General features: G+C 44.6%; 1 pseudogene; it reads left to right on the top strand.

Annotated features, from left to right (window-relative positions):
* Positions 1 to 24,677: 24,677 nt before the first annotated feature.
* Positions 24,678 to 25,382, top strand: LOC148028783 (cysteine synthase, chloroplastic/chromoplastic pseudogene; annotated as a pseudogene).
* The last annotated feature ends 340 nt before the right edge of the window (positions 25,383 to 25,722 follow it).

The raw sequence follows: 25,722 nt of genomic DNA, 5'->3' as shown, positions 1-25,722 counted from the left end.
CCTTATGTGACCCACCCACCGAGCGACGCTCCAGTACACTACATGGAGGAGCTGAATGATGAAGAGACCTACATATACCCTTATGTCTCACATGATGATGAGGGCAACGCGGTCCTTATGGATTATCGACTTGTGCCAGTGATGGCGTTAGGACGAGGATGGGGTAGAGGCATAGAAGGGCAGCCACATGATCCAGTCACTTGTTGGACTTGTGGACACCCCGGTCATGTCTCATCATGCTGCCCTAAAAGAGAGCAGCAAAACATGGACAAGGCTGACCAAAGGTACGCAGAGTGCAGAATCACCCATCTTTTCATAGACGGCCCAAAGCGGAAGCCGCCCTCTAGCTCAGCCAATTTTCCATCCATCCCATTGGGGCTGTTTGGTGTCGAAAACCCCGATGGGGAGGCCACACCTATTCCCTTGCGAGTTATGACCCGAGCCCAAATGAAGCAGGCCAGCATCTCTCTGTTAGGACCTAGCAATCTTGATGCAACCTCGATAGGAAAGAAAAGCCATAGGCGGAAAAAGAAGAGATCGGAAGCTAAGGTTGCATAAAGACCGAGAGTGCTATGACTCTACCCACGGGGAAGAAAGTCTCAGACGCGGAGGCAGAGACTTTAGCCCCTCAGATAGCCAAAAAGGGAAGCGCTAAGGTAGGGGAATACCCGCATCCGAAGCGACAATTAGAGGCCATAGAAAAGGTGAAGGGATGGGTGAGGGAGGCTCAACAACATCTCAAAGACGCCGAACCCATCATAGAGGATGAGATCGATGATCTCTCCAGCATAAGCACGCCAATATCACCGCCTCAACCTAAGTTGGCCGAAGCAACTGTGCCACAAGCAGTGCCGCGCTGAGACTAAGCCTAGATGCAACAGAGCCGCAGATCAGCGCGGCCATTGGCCTGGACAGTCTAGGCTAAAGGAAGGACGAGTATCTAATGAAATCCTAACCACACTAGTGACCACCCCTGTAACACTTGGCTTGGGAGATCTGCTTAAGCAGCACCTTGCCCTATGGCAAGACCTTAAGCAGTGGGTCGAAGGATCACAAGAGCAGGTCACGGCAGACCCTTGAGACCAGGATGTAGAAACACAACTGCCAAGTTTGATGCTGCACTCCGTGCCTAAATCTTTGCATGTCAATGCCTTTTGGGAAGGCTCTGAGATGCATGCAGTCCTGCCGGTCCTAGCCCTAGGTGACATAGCAAGGAAGGGAATCGTAGACATGGGAGTCGGGGTTAGTATGCTTAGCCACGCAGTGCTTCAGACTTGGGGAAACCCGCCTGTCGAAGCTGCTAGGTTTAATGTCACACTAGCAAACCGTATGAGAGTGAAGCCATTCGGGGAACTGAAGAATTGGCCAGTGAAGGTCGCAGGTGTCCAGTTCTCTGTCGACTTTATAGTCATGAAGGGAGTGGACTACGATGTCCTATTAGGCCGACCCTGGATGCGCAACGCTAGAGTCATCGAAGATTGGGGTAACGGCTTGATCTTCCTTGGTAATAGAATGGATGCCGTAAGAATAGAGATGGACACTTGGAAGACCTCACCAGTCAACCTAGACGCCATCTCTGCTATGCTCAAGGGAAACACTCAGGTCAAGAAGCCCCATGGGTCCTTGACCAAGTATATCCCATGCCCAGAGGATGAGCGGGATTGGATGCATGTCCTAGCTACAATTGACCTGCCATTCTCAGACCATGAGGCGTATGAGCAGGCCATCAAAACGATCGGCAAGACCAACGAAGCACTCTCTACACCAATCTACATGATGGCAACAAGCCTCCATGGAAAGCCTAAGCCTATCACCTCCCAAGTGCCATCCAACAAAAGGGAACTCCAAGGGGTACTGGAATACCTAACGGACCAGCTAGTTGGCAACCCAGCTGCCAACTTCAAATCACTCCAGGATCTCTGAGAGGATTCCAAGTGGCAATGGACCAGGGTGCACGAGTTGAACCTCATGTATAACTGGGCCTTGGTTCCTGATCAACGACATGAGGCATACCAAGCCCTAGGAGACAATGAGCAGTCGAATGACAAAGATTCCTGCGATGAATACGAAGATTGCCAATCCTTCATTAATGAGAGTGAGGGTGAAGTGGATACCATAGAATACGACACTGAAGGACGAAAAATTGAGCAGATACGAGCAAACGCCAAGCCGCAGAAAAGGCAGGCCCTTAAAATGGAGCAAGGAGTCATGCGAATGAAATGTGATCGTGCTTGGTTGTAATGCATAGGAGCCATAGAACTTGAGTAAGTAGGCCTAACCCAACTAGGAACGACATCAATACTTAGAACCGAATCGCCATCTGAACTGCGGCCACCAGGGGAGACCACCTCTTCTAGCGAAGATGGAGGGTTTGACCCTAAATCGGAAGTTACTTTGGATAATGACCCAGAGATCCCTAGGCTGCCCATGACCCACGCACTAAGGGGGACTTACCCGTCCACCTAAGGTGCAGACGGTTAAGACAGGATAAGGCAAAGCACCCCAGGGATACACGATCAGAAGAACAGCGGAAACCGCAAGACCTCCCTAAATGCATCACTAAATTCAAAAAAGGGGATAGGGTAGTGGTCCTATTAGGTGCTAAGCGTCAAGGGCAGACGAGCGAACCAATCGAAGGATCAGCCAAGGTCAAGGAGGTAAACCTAGCCCTGGAAGAGGAGACACCCCGACCAGTGTTCATTGCCGATGACTTGACTGGTAAAGAAGAGTTGAGTCTTATCGCTCTCTTGCGGGAGTACATAGACATATTTGCCTGGTCCTTAGAAGAGCTACGAGGGGTAGATTCGAGTGTTGTGACTCACAACATACCCATAACGTCGAATGCAATGCCGGTCAAGTAGCGATCATACCCCATGAATCCAAAACACGCTCATGCTATCAAAGAGGAAATTGACAAGTTGATGAGAGTTGGATTCATTTACGAAATTGAGCGCACAGACTGGGTATCACCCATAGTCATTGTGATGAAGAAGAACGGCAAAATTCGAGTGTGCGTCAATTACAAGAAGGTGAACACTGCTACGAGGAGAGACAACTATCCCTTGCCGTACACCGAGCACATGCTTGAGAGGGTGGCAGGCAAGGAAGCCTACAGTTTTTTGGATGGCTTCTTAGGGTACAATAGGTGCAAGTGCATCCTGCAGACAGGCACAAGACCGCCTTTGCCACTGATGAGTGGGGCATCTTTGTATACATAGTCATTTCCTTCGGGTTGACCAATGCCCCTACCACTTTCCAATGCCTCATGTGCACCATCTTTAAAGACATGCTTTGCAAGGAGTTAGAGGTCTTTGTCGATGATCTATGTGTCCATTCGACCTGGATCGAACACTTAGACACACTCCGTGCAGTCTTTGAATGGTGCCGCTTATATCGACTCTCCTTGAACCCCTTGAAGTGTCAGTTTTGGGTGAAGCACGGATGCATCTTAGGACACGTGGTGTCGAAGAACGGCATTGCCACTGACTTCTTGAAGGTCAGGGTTATTGTTGACCTTCCATCCCCAATTAATTACAAGGGATTTCAATGCTTCTTAGGTCACATAGGATACTATCGACGATTTGTGCTGAACTATGCACTGATCGCCAGGCCATTGTAAAAGCTATTGATTGTCTTCGAGTGGACCGAGGCATGCCAACGGGCATACGAAGAATTAAAAAAGGCTCTAACAGCAGCACCAATTCTACGAGCCCCAGATTGGACCATTACCTTCCACGTGCACATCGATGCTTCTAAGTTTTCCGTGGGGGCAGTGTTGTGCCAACCTGGTGAGCATAACTTAGATTACCCAGTGAGCTTTGCTAGCAGACAACTCACTGAGATGGAGATGAATTATTCGACAACAGAAAGGGAGGGATTAGCCATGGTGTTCACTGTGAAGAAATTCTGGCATTATCTATTGGCCACACCTTTCATCTTCTTCGTGGACCATCAAGCCCTACTCTATTTAGTAAACAAACCTTGTGCTACAGGGCGCATAGCTTGATCGCTCCTTCTGCTCCTAGAGTTTGATTTCTCCGTGGTGGTATGAAAGGGAAAACAGCATTACATGGCTGATCACATGTCTTGTATACCCATAGGAGAAGCCGTTGGACAAGGCATCATTAACGAGTTACCTGACGCCCACTTATTCCACCTGTCCAGTGAGAGAGATCTATTTAAGACTGATCTGATGCCATACTGGGCAGACGACATAGTCCAAGTGCTCGAGCATGGACTATCTAAGCGACCAATAGAAAAGGCATGACTTAGGCACTTGATCCTGAAGATCCAGCCCTACCAGTTGATTGCAGGCCAACTCTATAGGCTGGGCCAAGACGGATTGTTGCGTAGGTGCATGTGTGAGCATGAGATGCACGACATGCTCTTAGAGGCGCACAGCGGCATTGCAGGAGGACACTTTAGCAGAGACGACAGCACGGAAGGTGCTGCAGTCCCAACTATGGTGGCCCACACTTTTCCGTGATGCCAAGCGATTCGTCAAGCATTGTGACAAGTGCCAACAGAAAAAAGTCCCGATTCGTAAGGATCAAATGGAGTTAACCCCAATTATTGCTCGCCAACCCTTCAAAAAATGGGGAATTGGCCTCATAGAATCCATTAGCCCCGCGGTGCAGTACTCATAAGCCAAGTACATCGTGGTGGCCACGGATTACCTCACGAAATGGGCAGAGGCAAGAGCCACACGAAAAAATGATGCTAGGACGACCGCTAAGTTCTTATGGGAGCAAGTGATCTCGCGCTTTGGTTGCCCCATCAAACTGGTTAGTGACCAAGGCACACACTTCCTCAACAAAGTGATAGCATATCTCATATCCACCTTTCTTATCACCCATCGCAAATCCTCACCATACTACCCTCAGGCTAATGGCCAGGCATAATCAACTAACAAAATTCTTATCAATGTCCTGGCTAAAGTAGTCTCAGCCTCATGAAGCGACTGGGACAACAAGTTGATGGCAGCCTTGTGGGCCTACCGCACAGCTTATAAAACGGCCATCAGCCAAACCCCCTTTAGGCTGACCTATGGAACTGAGGCAATTCTACCAGTAGAATTCTTCGTCCCTAGCATGAGAATAGCACTCCAAGAATGATGGGAAGGGAAGGAAACATGGATGCAATGCCTGGTCGAGTTGGAACGCCTATCAGAGACTCATCTTCTAGTTACCCATGTGCTTATCTGCAAGAAAGCCCGACGAAAGAGCTGGTTTGACAAGCATGTCAAGCAACAGAGTTTGAACAGGGTGACTTAGTGCTTCTCTACTCAGTTATTTAAAGGACATAAGCAAAAGATGAAATTCAGAGGTCTCGGACCCTTCAAGGTTCGGGCAATCAACTGAACCGGTAATGTCGAGCTTGAGACCCTGGACGGTGCAGGAATAGGCTTCTTCAATGGCAGTCGTGTCAAGAAGTACTTCCCTCCCACTCATCCTTTGCATGAGCCACCAATGTTAGGACCGCCGGTCAAAATACAAGCAGCCACAATCACTGAAATCAACGAAGACGATGAGGAAGCTGTAGAACCCGCCTACCTCCGTGTCACGGTCATTGCCAAGCAAATATGTGCTTTCAATGCCTTGATTGATGAGGGGGCCGACTTCAATGTCTTAATGCACAAGCATTGGATCCAACTTGGCAAACCACTACTTCAACCCATAACTGCCAAATTAAGCCCATATGGGGCTCAAACTTACGCACTTCTCTGCAAGTGCAAAGTCGACGTTTCTATCAAGTCTGAGACTGTTCCAATGTTGTTTTACGTGTTGCCCAGTGTTACAGACGCAGGCATGGAGTCGCTGCTCGGGCGAACCTTCAAAAAGTAGACTCATTGCAATGTTGATTATGAGTCGCAGCGCATCCACCTAGCAATCGGCAACGTGCGTATTGTCACAGCTTTCAGCAGGGCTGTGCGACACCATCACCGTCCGTAGGGCCACCGTAGGCAAGATTAAGGAGGGGGGTAGTGCGCGTCCACCGCTCCCCGACTTCCATAAACCGTAGCCCGCAACAACAAAGAAAGGACCCAATAGCCTCGCTTTCAATGGGTGCCTAAACAGCTGCAACAACCGCCTAGGAGTCGACGCACCTATCCGCATAAGACCCAAAACTCTAAACCTAGGAGGCCAAGACGCAATCACCGGAAGCACCATGTGATTAAGCAAATATGGGTCCCTAAAACCCTCTTGCATGCGCAAGGCTACTATGAGGGAAATGCCTCACTGTGGATCCCTAAGACCCCTGCGGTCAAAGACACTAGTCATACGCCACCCTCAAGCTTGATCAGCCCACGCCCCCCAACACCTCAAGACCATAGGCTATAGTGCTCTCCAGAGCCCCAGCCATCCAACTCATCTACGCTTCGGTCCAAGAGAGTCACGCAAACCTATCGGCCCAAGCACCAGCTACCATCACAGGTGGCATCATTCGACCAAGTCAATCCGACTCTCCGCAGCAAAGCCAACTGCAGCAACCCAGCTGTTGTGAGACTGTCCCTAACCTGCCCATCTTCCAAACAGCCCGGTTGCAGGCTTAAGAAAACTCCCAACCGCAACTATGTATTGTCAAAGCCTCTAGTTCTAGCAAACCTCAACCGCTCGTCGGCCTTACACCCTTCTATGAACGGAAGTCATTTCTAGCGCTAGCCACTGACCTTGCAGAGGACACGGGAGATGATGTGGTGGACTGCATCAAATAGCTCAATGCCACCTTCGTGTCGCTAGCCCTCAGCTTTGACCGCTTGGACTTGGGTCTATTGGAGGAACCCTTTGCAACGGAAGTGCGCAATATGCCTTGCTCTTGGGAGACTTTTGAATTCGCCTTTGCACAGGCTTGCTCTACTGCTGCTGAGTTGCTCGGTAGCAAGGTCTACAAAGAGCAAGCTATTAAGCAACGTCTCATTACATCATACGATCCACGGACCACTTCTGCTATCACTGACCAAGAGATCGCAAGGTTATCCCACCTTGCTGATACTGGATCACTCTTCTTGAGGTAGTGGTACGCTCTTAGGTTGCAATGGGAGGTTGACGGATGTCGCATAATGACCAATGCCAAGCAACACTGAGCCATCAAAACAGCCGAGTATGATCCCACTTACGTTGCACCTACCTCGTATAGAGTGTTAACCACTCTCCGTAGGCAACCCATGGATGAGCACATCAATGGGCACCCCTACCTTGACCGCCTCCTAACAGAGGAAGAGCTCCACATTGCAAGCAGGGTCGATTCTGGCAATCTCCTAACTGATGTTCTGACATACATCACGCATGTCGGTATCCGCCTATTCGAATTAGACAGGGAAGCTCAGCTAGAGTATAACCCCAACTTCTACGTCTGGCTCCTTCACAAATAGACCGATGCCTTTATGCTGAACGCCCTTGGCCTCTCAACCTCCAATCCTGGGACGGATTCTACTCGTTCCAAAGGAAAAAGGGGGTAATAAGGTGGAACGTAAAAAACAAACAAGGGAAATCTAAAAAGTAAACCAAGCATGAAACATCAGTTAAATTTGAAATGCAAGGGTAAGATGTGATGGTAAAAGTCTGAAAAGCAAAGTTAAGGCTATGTTCAATAAAGTCTGCCACGCTTTTATTCCTCCAGCAAATTAGTTGTCAAAAAGCACTAAAAGTGGAAATGGCTAAACTTGCAGGTAGCGATTATGGCAAGCCAGGACAAAGCGGGCAAGCTCCCCTTCTCGGAGGAGGAGCAAGCGAAGTACAACCTTACGGTGGAGACGAGAGCCTTCAACCAGTTGAAGTTCCATCACGTCTTCAACCTTGAAGACTTGGCCATCGAAGAGCCGGCAGTATGCCAAATCATAGATCAGTGCCACCTGCAGAAGTACATGGATGCAGTGGGCCGGAGGGTGGACTACACCTAGTGCGCTGACTTCTTGCGCACCTTCAATAGGAACAGAGGCACCATCACGATGCGCGACAATGAAGCTACCAAACAGGTGCATATCGAGCTGACCCCCGAGTTGGTGGAAAGGGCACTAGGGCTACCGAATAAGGTGGAAAGAAAGCCAAAAAGAGACATCTATGCCATGTTGGGAATGGACAAGTGAAGGTCCATACCAATGATGGGATTAGCCTGGCGGACATTCCCAACCCAGAAATCCAGTTGCAGGCAAAGATGGTGCACGCCCTGTTCTCAAGCCAGAGGTACAACAGCATAATGAGCCGAATCAATGTACCTCTGCTCGACAGCATTGCGGTGCAATTGCTGGATGAGGTGAACCTTAATGGATTTGTGAGGAAAAAAATAGAGGCTTCGGCTAAGGCCTTGGCAACAGGAGGAAGAGCCATTGGAGGGGAGTCCCCGTCGTCCTGATCAACCCGCAAGGCATCATCCTCCAAAGCCGCAACCATAGGGTTTGGAGGTGTCCTTACAGCCATCATCCAAGAAGCACTAAGGCAAGGACGAGAAGGAGGAGACAAGAAGGGAGGAGACGAAGGAAGTGACGAATCACCGTCACAATCCCCACCTCACATAGAAGAGCAGCGAAGGTCGTCAGATGAAACGGAGATGGACGTAGACGAAGAGGGAGAATCCTAGAGCACCCCACAGAGGCACGCGGAACAACGAACCAAAGCCCTGCATGGAAAAAGGGAAGAGGAGCGAAAGAAGAAAGAAAAGGAAGATCTGGAGAGGGCTCGAAGGGAGTTAAACAAGGATGAGGAGGAGAGAAAAAAGAAGACTGAAGAGGAGCTGAGAAGGAAGGAAGAGGAAGAAATAGAGCTGGCCACCCGTCACTCCATCGAGGAGCAGCACAAAAGAGATGAGGAAGGCACAGAGAGCCCGCACTGAACGAAGGCACCTGGTTCCAGTACCAGTGTGCCAAAAATTGCACCCCTGCCCCCAACAAAAGGAAAAGGAAAAGATTCGATGATGCCAATTCTCCCCCTCTTCATACCTTCCATGCCAGCTACTCCTATCATGATGACACCCCCTGCCACCGCCACCCAAGGTTCCACCCCAAAAGTCCATGAGAGCAACGTGGTCACTTGGCTATAATTCTTGGTGGAACGGGAGTTGGCAAGAGAAGCGGCCATGGCCACCCCAGCATCAGGAGTCAAAAGGGCAGCCACGATTGAACTGGAGCCAAGGCCGGAGCTGAAGAGGCAGAAAACAGAAGACGTTGTCACCACCACCACCATGCCCCACCCCCCCACCTCCAACAGGCCAATACGACGAATATGTTAAGGAGCTGCTCTCGCAGTTAGAAAGGACCAGGGAAGAAAGGAGGATAGCTGTGGAGGAGCTAGCAGTAGAATAAGAATCACGAGCTGCTCTCTAGCTGGAGAGGATAAAGCAGATAACAGAATACCAAAGGGAGATCGCTGCGGTCAGGGAGGAAGCCAACACTAAGGAGGTAGAGGAATTAAAGGCCTTGAAGGAACGTGACACTGCTTGGGAAGGAAGGAGAAAAATCTTGATGGAGCGTCTCAACGGGGAGAGGGAGACCGATGCTCACCTTCGGCTCAAGAATGATCAGCTATCTGCAATTAACCTGAAAGCACAAAGCCAACTTGACAAGATCAGACAAGAGGCTGCAGAGTTGGACCAGTTAAGGGAAGAGTAGATGCAAAGGATGCAGGTGAAGCTACACCAGCTCAATGCACAGATTGCTGATGAACGCCAGGAGTAGTCCCACTTGCACCGTGAGCTCGCGGCCCAGTAGCAACAACTCATGGCTATGACCCTCCATCAAGGGGAGAGCTTGGAAGATATGGAAAAAAGAGCAAAAGAATGGGCTGATCACAATGAGGGGAGAATACGGGACTTGGCGCGTCGGCTAGCCAAAGCCAAAGGAGATAGGGTGTTGGCTGAGAATTAAGCAGAGGCAGCCCAGCTCTCAATGATAGCCCAGCAGCACACCTTCCTCAATACACTACTCCACTCCACCAAACCGGAAGGAAACGAAGCCAATGATCAGCTGCAAAAGAAGTTAACCATTGCACGCAGAGCTCTAATAGCATGCCTGCACATGCCACTACAGCTAGGAGGCCCGCCGTAGAGCCTAGAGGAGCAAAGAAGATATCTTGCACAGGTAGGCCCGACGGCGCAGGAAATAGATGAACTCGGTTTCATAGAGGCGAAGGCACAAGAAGACGTGCAAGCAGAAGGGGGTGAACCGGATCGATCTGGGACCTCAGGAGGAGGAATACGTCCCACCACCCCCTCAGCCACAACAAGCGGAAGTGTAGCCCCCTGATACATCTGCTGAGAGAAAAGCAGCCCAGGCTAACCACAGGAAAGAAATGGTAGAGAAGGCAAGGAAAAAGCTGAATGTTAGACCTATTCCAAGACAGCCTGCCCCTCTCCTACCGTGCCCTCAAGATCCCCTTGCTGAATTACATGCCGAATTGATTATCTGGGAACAATAGGAATATAACCGTGACCCCTTCGACTTGAGCTTTGAGTTTCCCGCTACCTTGAATAGAGTACTACCCATTCAACTTGTAAATGACGTCATTGCTATGGGTGCAAGGCTCAAGGCCAAGTGGTTAGTGGAGCGAGAGGCCCACCCAACTGCTTAGGGAGTTGAGGACCACAAATTTTGGCAGGATAAAGTCCTCCAGGTGCCTAGATCAGTGGAAGGCTATAATTGCCAACCCACCTAGAGAAGATGCATTTTTGACGTCAACCTTGACGCGTGGATGGCATTTTGCAACACCCTCCCTTCTAAGAGAAACGACCCTACTTTCATGCCGTATCCTCGAAGGGTAGGGGTCGACTTTAATCCGTCCATCCATGGCAGGTTCGACTTTCCCATTATCTATAACACCAATAGCACCTCCCATAGGGACGCCCTTCTCTTCACCCTCCCCGATTTGTACAGATCTATAGATAGATTTCTTAGCGAGTTCACCTCCTGTCCTTACCCCGCCTTCATAACCACTTGTAATTATCTTAGAATAATTAGGATCCTAGTCCACCAAGAACTCGCACCTCAAGAATGCCACCTCCCACCCCTCTATTTCGACCCCAACGCCATAGATAGCAGCACTATGACTCACCTCATGATGCGCGCTTCTCTTTTGCCATCTTTCTGTGTTGCACTACTCGAAGATATGAGCGACAGCAAATTCACCCATTGCAACCACCCCTTCCTTTCTACCACCACTCTCAAAACCCGCCTCAACCTCAAGAGCTACTTGTTGAGTCGAAGATTCCTTAACAAGGCCCCTCGACCTCCGCCATCCCCTACCCGCCATTCGGATGACGAGGAGTAAACTCTTGTCATGCCCTTGTATCACATGTCTCCATGTATACGCCTCTTTATGTTTATTTAAACATTTAAAAAAAAAGAGAGAGAAAAGAAAAGAAGAAGAAGAAGAAAGAAGCACCACAATCACTGCACCTAGGGTTCTCCCTAGCCCCCTCCCCACTTCACACTTAGGGCACATCAAGGGCAGGGACTTTCAGACCTGTCACCCTAAGACTTGCACCGCACCTCTAACGATACACGAACTGGGTCCTCAAGTGTCGGACGTTACCAAGGGCTTGCCCAAGGTTAGACCCATCTCCTAGTCCCACTGCCACGGGCGCCACACACTACACGGCGAGACAGACACACCCCTTAGGGAGTGCACAACTTTTCTTGCAGGTTATGTTTGAGTTTTAAGAAATGGCTACCCATAGCAGAGGATCACCCATGGCATCTTTTAATGATCAAAACTTCTTTTCATGTGCTGGCATCTAGCCATCTGCCTGCTGATGGCTACCATGATTGAACCAAGTCAAGGTAGAACTGCCATTGTCATAGATCTTGGAACCTCATCATCCAATGATCCATGCCCAACGCCTCAAGATCTATGGATCGCTTATTAATTCCACAAGCTTGAAGACCTTCAACTCAAAGACAAGGATCTTCAATCAAAGCCACAGATTTTCAAGGCAAACAGCGTTCAGGGGGTTTCTCCAGAATAAATCCCTCCAATACTATCCTCCTAAGGGATTGCTTATTGCTTCAAGCGTTTCGGATACTCAAAGATGACCGGCTACATAAGGGGCGCCACAACAATGTGAAAGATGCCGAGTATCTTCATGGAGCCTAAAGCACGCCAGAATCTTTCCTGGTCATCGTCCTTAAACTCCATCACCTATCATTCACCCAACCACCTTGGAAGCAGTGTCACCCATCTACCTGTTTCGCCTAGCAGCCGACCTAACTAGCCACTATGTCCCACCACAGTGCGATGGGACTGGCACTTGGCTAGGAGGGGGTAAATGTTACCGTGTTTCCTGCAGCACAGAGGAGCGAAAAATGGAAAAAAAGGGAAATAGCAAAAAAGACGCAGGATAAAAGTAAAAAAAGGTGCCTTGACCGGTAACCAGTCCCTGAAAAATTTAAATGTTCGGGCACAACCCTCAGAAAGCCTTGGTGTCGGCCCAAGACAACAGAAGAGAAAAAGGGCACACCATTAAAATGTGGGAGCGCCCCCGAATCTTTGTAAAAGAGTGCCAGGCTCGCTCCTGTGCAAAGTGTACACATTGATTGGGAATAGGATAAATTAGAATGGTGGGAAATGGGAAAAAGGGCCTAGGCTACGGCCGGCCATGTAAAAGAGGGAAAAGGGGATGACCGCCCAAAAAGGATTTAGGGCTTTGTATATAAAGTTGAAAGGTGAATGAGAAGCTCATTCTTTGGTGTGTGGCAAAAAGAGTCTTCTTTTTCCTCTCCTCTCCTCTCCTTGCTTGTGTGGGTGCTCTTGAGAGAGGGAGTGTGAGAGTGTGAGGGAGTGAGTGTGTGTGGGAGTGAGGGATTAAGAGGGTGAAGCTCTTCACCATCTCCTCTTCTCTTCTTCTCTTCTCTTCTCTTCTCTTCTCTTGTGCGTGCGGCTATGGAGGATGGAGCTTGGAGATGGAGGAGGCTTGAGAATGCTTGAGCTAGCATCAAGAATCGTGGAGCTATCGGGGTGCAAGAGAGAGAAGGGTACTCGATCTCGAGCATCAAGGTAAGCTCACTACACTCGTAGGATCGACGGCGCGTCGGCTAGGTGAGAGATAGCCATTAGAGCTCGCTTGGAATGCTTGAAACAATAAGCGGTCCGTGGGTCTTGGCGGTTGAGCGAGAGCTCCCACACCCATCTTCACATGGATACTCCTAGCTTATATCTCTCCTCTTGACTTTGGACCCATCTGTCTTTCTCTTTACTTCCTCCTTCTACCTATTGGTTGGGTCTTGAAATTTTTTAAACGTAATGATGTGTCCAACCATAGTGTAATATTGCAAGAGCAATAGAGTTAGTCTAGTCCATTGATATGTATTACTTCTGAGTAGTTGTCTTTTGAGATGTATTCAATGTTCCAATGTGGACCCTTGTATACATTTTATAGAATATATGAGCATTCACTTTGGGCATGAATTTTCTATATTAATAGCTTAGAATGGTGCTTACTTCTACTGGTATGCTTTGTATTTAAGTTGGAAATGTTAGCGTACCCTTGTGTCAAGTCTGAATATAGAAAGGATTTGTTATTGTATGCTTTGTAGTTAAGTCAAAAATGTTAATATACCCTTGTGTCAAGTTTGGGTATAGAAATGTTAGCATACCCTTGTGTTAAGTAAAAAATGTTCGCATGCCCTTGTGTCAAGCCCAAGTATAGAAAGGCTCTGCTATTTTGAAAATCAGATGCAACCCGTGCCAGACACAAAATTTGGACCCAATTACAAATCCTTGTCAAAGTTTCAGCTCTTGATTACAAGTTCCACTTGTACTAACTACTACTATTCATGGAAAACATGATTGGTTTTCTTGATTGCTAATTATTTGCAAGCAAGATAAGCTTCATCGATTGTGCCTTCAACTACTAAATTGTGGACAAAAGAGTTACCTCCATCTACAAAATGTGGGCATCATCATCATTCCTATTTGTGTTAGTTTCTACCCCTTGCTTTTTGCTGAAAGCATTGGGTCTATCTTTATCTTCTTCATCTTCTCATCTCCATCAAAGTGTTCTTCACATTGACTTAAGCTTCAACAAGATTACCATCTGCATTGGCCAGAGTATTCATCTACTTCATCTCTTTTTATTGTGATTTTTCTCTTACCCTATTGCCTTTAACTCTATTGGTTCCTCCCCATCAGTACCATCACCTGCATCACCTGTCTTTAACACTACCATCACCTTCTTCAAGAGGTGCCACCTTCATGAATGAGAAGAGATAGCCTTCCACCACTACCATGGCCAACACAATACAATAAGTATGCACCAAAATTACTCATGCAAAGCATTAATTTCATTGAGTTGGGGAAGCACAATTTGGCAAAGAGGACCCCCAACAATCACACATGGCTCAATCCCCTCGTAGTGGGGAAAGAGGGCACTATGAGAAGGAGCGAAGGCCATTGAAAACCTATGCACTAGACATGGGTAGTCATTAAATGTAGAATATGTGGTTATTTGAATCTTGATGCATGCACTGAAAGGAAATATTTATTGTATGAAGAATTTAATGTAATACAAACATCTACTTTGTGTGGTGTAGTTATTGCAAGTATGATTCTCTTTGATTAAAAAATTAATCTCTTTGATCTTTTTGCGTAATTAGAAAAATAATATTAGTTATTGCAAGTAGGATTCTCTTTGATTAAAAAATTTATCTCTTTGATCTTTTTGCGTAATTAGAAAAATAATATTTTATATTTTTGGTGTAGCACTATACATGTGCATCCATGTGCACCCAAGCAAGAATCAAAAGGTCACTTCGTATATACATGCATGAAAGTAACATTGGGTTGGGTGCACATAACCTTCAAAAACCATTTTGACATCATTTGCAAGAATATCTAATGATGAAGTATGAGCCACCCATCCTTAGGAGGGGACAAATCCATTGTAGAGAATTTAATGTAGAATGACATTTTCTACTGCTAATAATAAACAAAGAAGGAGTGATCTGGCAACACATAGTCGATATACTACTCAAAAGATGCCCATAGGATTTCCATGCTAGACTGAAGTCCTTCCATGTTTGCTTGTAATAATAGGCATAACATTGTATTACACAAAAGTATAGCCAAGTTCATTTGAGAAATAGATGGTACTATAGGAGCAATAAGACTTGGGCAAGTAGAGTGAAAATGGACTACTTGTTCTTAAAACTCCTTAATTTTGTTAGTTTGAATGTCAATTGTGGAGTTGGCTATCTATAACTTGATTGTGTGACTGCAGTGATCATGGCTTGAATAGGAACTTTCTGAGAAAGATTGTTCCTCTCCTTAGTGACAATTGCCAAGTGAGTCATACTATTAGTAAGCTTGTTGTCAAAAAGGATATCTTAGCCTTCTAAGTTTCCAAAAGCTTAGTATTTTACTCCATCTATTTAAAAAGATTAGTCAAAGTCTCTTTCATAGAGCTTAATACAACTGTGGCTTTATGTGACTCATCCTTGGTCTTTTGTAGTTCCTCATAAAATGAAGAATACAACTATTGAACACATGCTGTGACTATTAATTCAAGAGAGCTCTAAAGATCTTTGTATTAAAGGAGGATGGCATCACCTAATACAAGGTGATGGAGGAAAGGATCTTGAATATCAATATTACCTTCTATTTATTTCATTCTTTTTTGAAAAAATAAGGAATACATGAAGGAAGCTCCCTGATACGTAGGAAATGTAACTAGAGGGTGTCAGGAAGAGGACAGGAGAGAGAGAGAAGAAGAGGAGAGAGGGAGTGCAAAAGAGAGAAAGACTGTAGGAAGAGAGAGAAAGAGAGTAATGAGAAGAGAGAAAGACTGAAAGAGAGAGGAAGAAGCCATGAAATCTTGGAGAGAGAGGTGAAGATGAAAGGAGACTTGTATTATTATCTGATGGTCCAAAAATCAAGTCCCTAACACCTTATATACTAGCCAGTGTAGCTAGTATTTCCCCATGATTAAATCCCCCTCTCTTACATTCCATCCCCACCCGAAGGTTTTTTCCCTAAAAAAAATTTTGCGCACTTATGATAACTGGGCAAGAGCAGATCAAAGTACTACTTTGCTACATTATTACAAGGGTATACTAATATTATTGCGTACAATGGGTCATTGGGGTATGTACAATACATGGGACTTATTGGGGAATTATAAAAATGAAAATTTGACCCAAATATCTTGAGTAAATGCGAGCTGCAAACAGTGGGCAGCAAGCTGTTTACTACAGGGCCTTGTTGTAGTAAATCTGTCATAACCTTCTATAGGAGACTCCGATCGAGATGTGCCATATGTCAAAACAAATCTCTTGAGGAGACTTTCAGCCCATGTATGATGTCTCTTGATGTCCATAGTATAGAATAAAATCTTCTTGAAACAAAGAGTTGTATGTAGTCTCTATAGTCAATCTAAGAGAAATCAAGGCCATAGTTAGCTAGATTTTAGCCAAATCTACTTCTAGTAGGTATGGAAACTCTTTCAAAACTGAAGCTGGCCAGGCATGGATGCTTCTAAAATTCCTTCCTAATTAGTGGCTACCACCTAAAGAAGTATTACCCTCCCTGAGGATCCTGACAATCACTGTCGATAGTCCGTTCATCCCTTACATGCCAATTAGTAATGTTTTGCATGCTGCTACTAATAGCCATCATTTTTCTTTTAATGAGGTGGATGATGCCTTCTGCCCACTCGGTTCCACCTCTCGCCCATACTCAAATACCTTCTTATCTAATCTCGTAGTGGTGGCATGATTGGTTCTGATAAGTAATATTCTGGCCTTGTGAACAAAAAGAAAAGAAAAGAAAAAAACAATTCATTATGATAGAAAATGACTTTGGTCCCTACTATGCCAACCTACTCTTTGAGAAAATGTTCCTCCATGAGAATGCACTCTATGTTCACAAATATTAAAAGCTTCTTTTTCCTTTCTCCTATGACTTGCTTGGGTATGTATTAAATGATGTCTTCTTCATCTATCGGTGGTAGCTCCTCAACATAATCCACTGATGATCCAATGAAGGGCTTCAATTGACTCACATGGAAGACATTATGAATCTTCGTGATGGGGGCAATGCCAACTGATATGCCAAGTCTCCCACTCTTTTGACAATTCGGTGTGGCCCATAGAACCAGTGAGCTAACTTGTTGCTGGACCCATCCTTAAGGGTGGCATCTCTGGACTTGGGTACCTTCAAAAGCACCAAATCCCCTTCTTAGAACTCAACATCCCTTCTTTTGTCATCAGCATAAAACTTCATTTGATCCTGAGCTTTCTTCAAGTTGACTTTACATTGTTGAAGTAAGGCCTGCATTCTATCTAACTCCTCCTTGCTTTGTGGGTTTATCTTATCATTGAAGATAATCATGGGAAGGGGTACCTTATAGCCGTACAATGCCTCAAAAGGTGAAACTCCAATGCTAGAGTGTAGCCAAATGCAACCATGAGTCCCAAGTATGCTACACATCATGACAAACATGCCTCAAGTAAGTTTCTAGCCACTTGTTAACCCTCTCTATCTAGCCATTGGTCTGTGGATGGTAAGTAGTGGAATGGGCTAACTGAGTGTCCATAGAGTTCATGAACTTAGCATTCCGGTCATGCATAATGACCTGTGGTAAGCATCTGAAAACATGTTCCATGAATTGGCTGGCTACTTGAGAAGCATTATATTGAGTATTTGTAGGAATGAAATGGGTTGCCTTAGTGAGTCTGTCCACAACTACATAGATGTTGTTCCATCCTTTTTTGGTCACTGATAGGCCGATAATGAAGTCCATAGTAATGTATGTCCATTTGCCTTTGGGCATAGGCAATGGCTGAAGTAAACCAATTGGTTTTAAGATCCTATCCTTTTTTTGCTAACATGGCACGTGATTCAAGACGAAATCTTTTACATCCTTCCATAGACCCTTCCAATGAAAGCTCTTAACAATCTTGTCATAGGTTTTAAATATGTCCAAATGACCAGCTATAGGCAAGAAATGCATCTCTTGCAGGATCTTTTGCTTGAATGGAGAAGTGTATGGGATGGCAATCCGCCCTGAAACCATAAGAGATCGTTCTTAAGTTGATATGGAGAGTTTTCTTCCATATGCCCTTGTTATAATTTCTGGAAAATGTGGCTGAAATTAGCATCTAACAAATTGGCCTCCTGAAGCTCTTCTATCCAATCATTACGAAGTTCCATGATGGTTGAAACTTTACAGGCCCACATTCTAGATAATGAATCAGCAACTACATTGTCTTTTCCCCACGTATATGTAATGTCAAAGTCATAGTGTAATTATTCCACGCAATTAAAAGTTAGTTGGTTAGTTCGAAAGTTAGTTAGTCAATTAATAAGTTACTAAGGTTACTAACTAAAGACTAACTAAGGTAAAAATTAATATTAATAACTAATAATTTTTATTTAATTAAAAATATTTTATTTAAAAAAATTGAGAGTCATAAATCTGATATTTTTCTCAAATTAACAAGGACCATAGCCACCCTTCACAAAAGTTACAACATGAATGAGAGTTATGAGCCCTATTAATCACTAGTGTTAATATGTATTGTATGGATGGTCCAAAAATATTAGATTTTTGGGAAAAAAAAGCATATTTTAAGATATTATCCTAAAAAGATAGAACTGGATGTCATTTAAAAGAAAAGACAAGTGATGTTTTAGTTAGTTTTGGAGATTTTATAAAAAGAAAAAAAAGATAAGGAAAGTGATTGGCGAAATCGCAAACATTGCGATCACAGTCTACAGGCAATAGATAGCACTTCGAACAAGGAGAGAAAGAAGGAGTGAGCTAAAGCTTTCTAACCAAGTGTCATGGTGTTTTACCAAGTGTCTTGGAGTTTTACCCCCCTTTTGGAGCCAATGGAACCATCAGATCTATGAGTTAAGCATCAGATCACTGAGTTTTCCAAGAGTCCCTCCACCAAGAACTCTTGTTTTAAGCCTCATTCCCTCTTCTCTAATCCATTATAAATATGAGGCATGGGGAGGCACAAGGAAGCATAAGGAGACCCCGAGAGGCTACGAGAGAGAGGTAGGAGAAGGATACCCCTCCCAGAGATTGTGAGAGAGAGCTTGAGAGCTTGAGAGAGAGAGAGAGAGAGAGAGAGAGAGAGAGAGAAGAGTTACCCCAAGAGGCTATAAGGGAGAGAGTTAGCTCAATTCCCTCTATCTCGATCCTCAACTTAGCCATCTTCTCTTACGCTCTCCCATCTCGAATCTATTCTGCCTTCTTAATCTCTTGAGTCTACTTGCGGACGATGGCCTCCAAGCGAAGAATGTCATGTGCAGATGTCAATCCTACAACCAGCAATGAAGCTTTGGGAAAAGGCATCACTGTCAATCCAATTGCGATTTCAATTCTAAATTGATAGATACTTGCTTTGGTTCTCACATGAGATACATTAGGCTCCATACTATGATGTACGAGAATAGGTCATGGGAAGGGATAGGCCTCTCCTCACATATTTGAAAGATAGAGTTTGCAAAGTGCATGTATTCAGGAAAGTTAATTGCACTTACTTTCGTATGGCTTATTCATTTGATAGAGCAATCAATCAGGGGTTATGAATAGCATAATCGTAAAAAGAATAACATTAGGAATTGTGCATACAAGTATTAAGTAAATTTTGCATAGAATCACTCTTTGATCCCAAGGGGGAGAGTGAATATGCGATGGAATTATTATTGCATCTATTCTTGTATTGTTTGGAAAAAATACAATTAGTTTTGTTGGTTGATTGAACAACACTCTAAATGTTTTTTTTCAATCAATCGATTGTTGCATTTGTGATCTAGATAAATATTCCAAGCGATTGTGTTTGATGGTAAAAGCATGGCAAGGGTCAATAATGATAAGTAGCCATGGGAAATAAATGAATGCTTCACTGGAAGATGATATTAGGCTGATTGCCTTGATCGTGCTTGATTCTTAATTGGATTAATTAAGAGAGGATATTTTGCACGTGTGGATCATCTCCAAGATCACATCGCGGATTACCCTGAGAGGGCACTGCTCGATTCACAGGCGGAAGGTCAAGTAGTGAAAAGGCCAACCACAGAAAGTATGTCTCACTCCTAGGTCACTCGGGGTCAGTGGAGCTCTGGACACCCCTTGGCGAGTCTGAAATAGAGTTGTAGACTGCCGTGAGCCCAATGTCTAGGGTGTTGGAAGATCCTATTCTAGATAAAGGATGGAAATTTTGGTGCCATGTGTTTTGGACCGGGTACTTCTATTGGACAGAAGGGATACATAATTATCCTGTATGGGCAGGAGACAAAGATTAACTTGAAGATAGGTTAAGAAACTTGTTTGAAAAAAGGACTTCTTGTTTTTTTTTCATGTCTGTGTTGTAAATTATACAAATGACCCCTATGTCCTAAAAGGCTTAATTAATGAAGCTAATTTTAAATGTCACACATAAATGTGATAGTACCTAATTAGAAAATTAAAGCTATCAAGGGAAGAGGGTGGACAGAATCTTTGACGGGTCCATCCTACGATAGGGTAGTCCCAGAGAATTGGGAGGCTTATCACAAGGATTTATCGCCGTTCAACTTTAGGTATTGTTAAGTTAGAACCCGATTCATGCTGTTTTAAGGGACCAAAATGAGACTATGCCCTACGGGCAGAGAGGTTGAGCGGTGCATCCCTCTCATTTTCCATTCTCTTTGAACCAATTGCGGTATAGATCTGCTTCGGATTGGGTATCTCTACGTAAAGTAGGATGTCCCAAACCTGACCCTAAAATGTTGTTAAGAGACCTTGGCGTTTGGCCGTGAATGTTCTGTTGGGAAGCGGACTCGAGAAACCCTAGGCCACAAACCCCGAAACATTCCCTGGGAGTGCCGAACGGTGACACTTAGATTTGTTTCTCAATGGACCGCTAAAACATGCTTGGATAGCCGTTAGGTGGGCATGTTACATATAGTTCTGCAATGTAGCTACCCATCTGCATTATTTGGGGGTAAGATTAGACTAAGAGAGGAAATATTTGAGGACCCTATGGTCGCTCTTGACCCTAAATCTGCTGCCATACAAGTAGCGGTGCTATTTCTTAATGGCATGAAGGTTGGTCAATATCTCTTGGTCATATATATTTATGGTCATCTCATTTTGAGCAAGTTTTTGGCTCTCAAACGCTATAACCCCATGCTCCTATAACAATACAGTCCCTATGCCTCTACCACTCCATGACTACTCTATTAATGAAACTATGAGTTCTATCACTGTCTATAAGTATAAACACATCCTTCCCATGAAATTTTCCCTTAATACACAATGTATTAGGGCTTTTGGATCCTGTCTAAGCATCCATAGATATGGTATCAACAATGACAGCATGTATTTTAGCATGTGGTTCATTCTTTCCACACATATCCCATGATACATGAACACTAGGGTCAAAAGGTAAAGAGTCATCATGGTCAAAGAACTCTTATTGGCCAAACGATTCATCAGTATCATCCATTTCAGCAGATCATAAAAGCATGTGCATCCTCAAGGTACTTCTCTGAGTCCTCAAATACCAACATGCAGTGAACCCGTGCCTTAGCATTTCTAAAAGCACATTTTGAGGCATGATCACTTGTATACTTCTCGCCACACTTCAAAAAAAGCCCTTTTTACTTTCTTTCTTTATACAAATCCATGGGAATGGACTTTGGATAGAAGCATTTTTATTCTTGTTGTCCCCTTGCCTATTATTCATTCTCGAGTTGTTTGCTATCCTGAAATTACTTTGTGGATTTGAGGCATTAAAAGTGGGTTATGTGGGGATCTTAGGGGTGCTAAATGGCATATTACCACCACCATAACTTGCCCCAAGCTGTCCTGGCCTTATAGAACCTCTTTACTGCCCAAAATGTGATTGCATAGGTCCTCTTTGCTACCCAAACACTAGCTGAGACGCCCCTCTTTGTTGTCCATGTTGAAATGAAGCATCTCGGTGATACTTACGAGAGTACATCTTAGCCAACTCAATAGCTTTGAACAAATTCGATAGATTTTGAGCTGAAACATCAGCTGAGAGTTGGGGTTCTAGCCCATACACATACTTGTGTAACTCAGCATCATCACTAATCAAATCAACAAACATGGTAAGGTTGAGGAACTGATATGTGTATTCTTTAACAGCAAGACCATGTTGTTCAAGGCAGGCAAGCTTTTCCTTCTCCACCTGCGAGACAAATACTTGCACCGCAAGTGTCTTAATGGCTTCTCGCAAGTCTACTTGTGCTGATTTTCTCTTTTGATGTACCTCCACCATGTATGTGCAAATCCTTCCAAGTGGATGGTTGCAAAATGGATCTTTTGGTCATCACTACAGGGCAAGATGCCAAAATAATCCTCAAGCTTGGAAAGCCACTCTTTGAGTTTAGTTGGAGATGACGATTGACCATTGAAGTTTGAGAAAATAATATTGTCTCTCAGTTCTCTTTCATGATTAGGTGGCTTTCCCATATATCCAAACTAAGGCTGATCCATGTGGCTGCCCAAAAATGATCCATTGGTGGAGTAGTTTCTGCCAAAAGATGACTGAATTCACATAGATGGCATGGGTCCTTGTGATGACTAGAAATTACCCCTCATTGCATTGTTAATGGGCTCATCTTGCCTATATGAAGGCTCTCACGGTTCAAAAGTGCTGTTAGGGATGCCCACTCTCCCCAAAATACCTTGGGAGTTCATATTTGCTGCATTCACTGATGGGCCAGTCAGCATGCGTATACCTGACCTATCCTCATGTTCCTTCCCTTTCATTTGGAATTCCATCCACTTAGTGAGCTGGACAACAAGGGTGTTCATAGTGGTCTTTATTCGACCAATGCCTTTCTTCAATTCTCTATGCCTCTCATCATGCCTTGTCTCTTGCAAACTGAGGGTGTTAGTGAGCGCATTGAGGCTCTGCATGTCATGAGAGTAATCTTCATCTTCCACCTCAGGGTTAGTTTCAGCCCTTGAGGCATGTGCATACCTTATTTGTTGCTGGAGGTCATCATTTTCCTTAGTTTTTCCCTTATTCCCTACCACGGTTAACTTCTGGTACTCACTCTTTACCTTTGTAATTGACTGAAAATGTCTACAGCACCCTATAGGAATTCAAGAGAGCTAAAATATGGTCCCCCGTCTATTGTATGTTTGCAACCACTTTTTCCATGGCACCATACATTGCTTCAGCATAATACACATGGTCTACACATCACTGTTGAGCATGAAAATGAGCATTCCCATGACTGTGTCACTCACATATGAGAATCATACATGCATTGTTTGTTGCATTCATTGTCATAACTACATATATGACTACATGTGTATCTAAAGCTACATTTTAGCATTGATTCTCAATCATACATCATTGCAAGTACATCAATGGTACATCAATATACCATATACATCAATGGCATAATCCTAAGTACATCAATATGTCATAGAGATCAATGGCATCATCATGACATGTTGATTCTCACTATCCCCAAAATATCTCTGCACTTGCAAACAAGCTCGAGCTCCAGATCACCAGGAGGTGGGCAAAGTTTCCCCCCTCCCTTTGGGGGCCGGGTTGTGTACCCCTTTAGGGTCTTTGATGGAAAGGGGGGCCACTCCTCTTTTGTCATGCCACCTTGCCTAGCATCAGGGTTTTCCTCACCTGGAATATACATGGCAGATATTTATTAATTAAACACCCAGCATGAGATGCATTCGGAAGTAGGAATTGAACATTTTCATGAAATGCATGGAATGGAAAATTGGGGTTAAGGGTAGGGCTTACCAAGCAATGACTCACTGCTATCTCACCTCATTTACAATGGATTTCAAAGATTAGTTTATGCTCAAACAATCATCACAAGTCAAGAGATTAGGGTGAGTCAATCACTAAACAATAGTGAAAAATTTCAGCATAGAATGGACCATTTTCAATGCAAGAAAACCTAAGAGAGGACTGAGATTAAATCAGCAGCATGTAAGCATTGAAACCTTCAATAAAATGCATGATTGACTACTCGAATCTCTCCCAACAATAGGGTTTTTGGCTCAGCAATAAGATGGAAATAAAAGAGAGTTCAAGAGTGAATTACCTCTTTGATTAGTGAAGAAGGGCTGAGAATCAGTGGCCAATGTCCCAAGGTTGCTCTCCAAGGCTCCAATTAGCTTCATGATGACAAAGCTTAAGCCAAGAATTGACTCTTCAAGCTTGATTCTTCAATGGGAGAAGGAGGGGTTGAGCTTCAATAGCTCCATGCATGCTTTGAAGGCCATAGAAGAAGAATCTCCCAAAATTTAACCCCATAATACATTCCGGTGCTCCAAAGGGACAAATCCTAAGGGGTTGAAGTCAATTTTGACCAAGTCGGTTGTCTTCACTATTCCATCTCATGTGGCCATTAACATCTTGTGACCATTTTCAAAAGGAGAAGAAAAAGCACTAGAAAAATTCTATTATCCACCAGTTGCAACTGCTACTATTTCATATCCTAAGTCTGCAGTTAGAACCGACCGTCTGGTTGATGGTGAGATGAAGGGATTCGGTCAACTTCATCCATGCAGCCAAGGAGTTCAAACTTTAGGGACCATCTACTCCTCGAGTCTATTTCCTGGTCGTGCTCCTCCCAATCGGGTGTTATTGTTGAATTATATTTTGGGGGCTCTACAAACCCTAATGCTCCACAGCCAGAGGTATTGGGCGTAAGAGTTTGGCTCATGCTCAGACAATCACATCCAAAGGGTACAAGTTGATTCTTACAATGCTTGCATCAATGAGCTTGGAGCATCGTGTGTTTCTAAAAGACTTTGGAGCGTTGAGGTGGTTCTAATAGATCCAACCAGAGGCATGAAAGGAGCGATTGCAAAAGATGAAGAGATCTTGATGGAGACTCCTGACTCTTACATGCTTCAACAATTTGAAAATCTTGCCAACCCAAAGGTGCATTTTGAAACCATCAGCCCTAAGATCTAGGAAGACATAGCTGGGAAGGTTGACATTTTGGTATCTGGAATTGGTACTGGTGGAATAGTTACAGGTGTTGGTCGCTTCTTAAAGGGGAAAAATCCCGACATTAGGATTTATGGTGTAGAGCCAACCAAAAGTAGTGTGCTTTTTGGAGGGGAAGCCAAGTCCTCACAAGATTCAAGACATAGGTGCTAGCTTCATTCCTGGCATCTTGGATGTTGATATCTTAGATGAGGTGTTACAGGTTTCTAGTAATGAAACAATTGAAATGGCTAAAGAGCTTGCTCTCAAAGAGGGAATATTTGTGGGCATTTCATATGGAGTAGCTGTTGTGGCTGTTTTTCAGGTTGCAAAGAGGCCACAGAATTTTGCGAAGCTGATTGTGGCTATTTTTCCTAGTTTTAATGAGCGGTATTTGTCAACGATCCTTTTCTAGTCCATACGAGAGGAGGTTGAAAAGATGCAACCTCAACCTTAGTAGGTTTATGATACACAGGCAGTGATATCCCCATCTTCGTCCATAGATCTTAGGGCATAGGAGAAGGAATGCTACGATTGTGTTATTGTCAGCACGGGCATATCAAGGCTGTGCATACCACATGCATTGGCCATGAAGCACATTACGGCTCTGAACAATGTGTTGGTAGGACCCAATAGCTTCCAGCCAAGTGATCCAATGCTCACAATGGTGGTAGACAGTGGTCTAAAGGATGAGCTAGTCCTTGGGGATCCAAAAGCGCCTTGCTTTGTGTTTCGGGAAGGCAGATTGAGACCGGGGGCTTGCAGGCCCAACAGACTTACCCTTCTTTGATTTGATG

Source organism: Lygodium microphyllum, chromosome 11 (genome assembly GCF_053477565.2).
Source record: "Lygodium microphyllum isolate KBCC chromosome 11, Lygodium_microphyllum_v1.1.10, whole genome shotgun sequence".
Classification (NCBI taxonomy): domain Eukaryota; kingdom Viridiplantae; phylum Streptophyta; class Polypodiopsida; order Schizaeales; family Lygodiaceae; genus Lygodium; species Lygodium microphyllum.
Note: the sequence above shows the minus strand (reverse complement) of the source record. Positions and strands in the feature narration are given on the sequence as shown.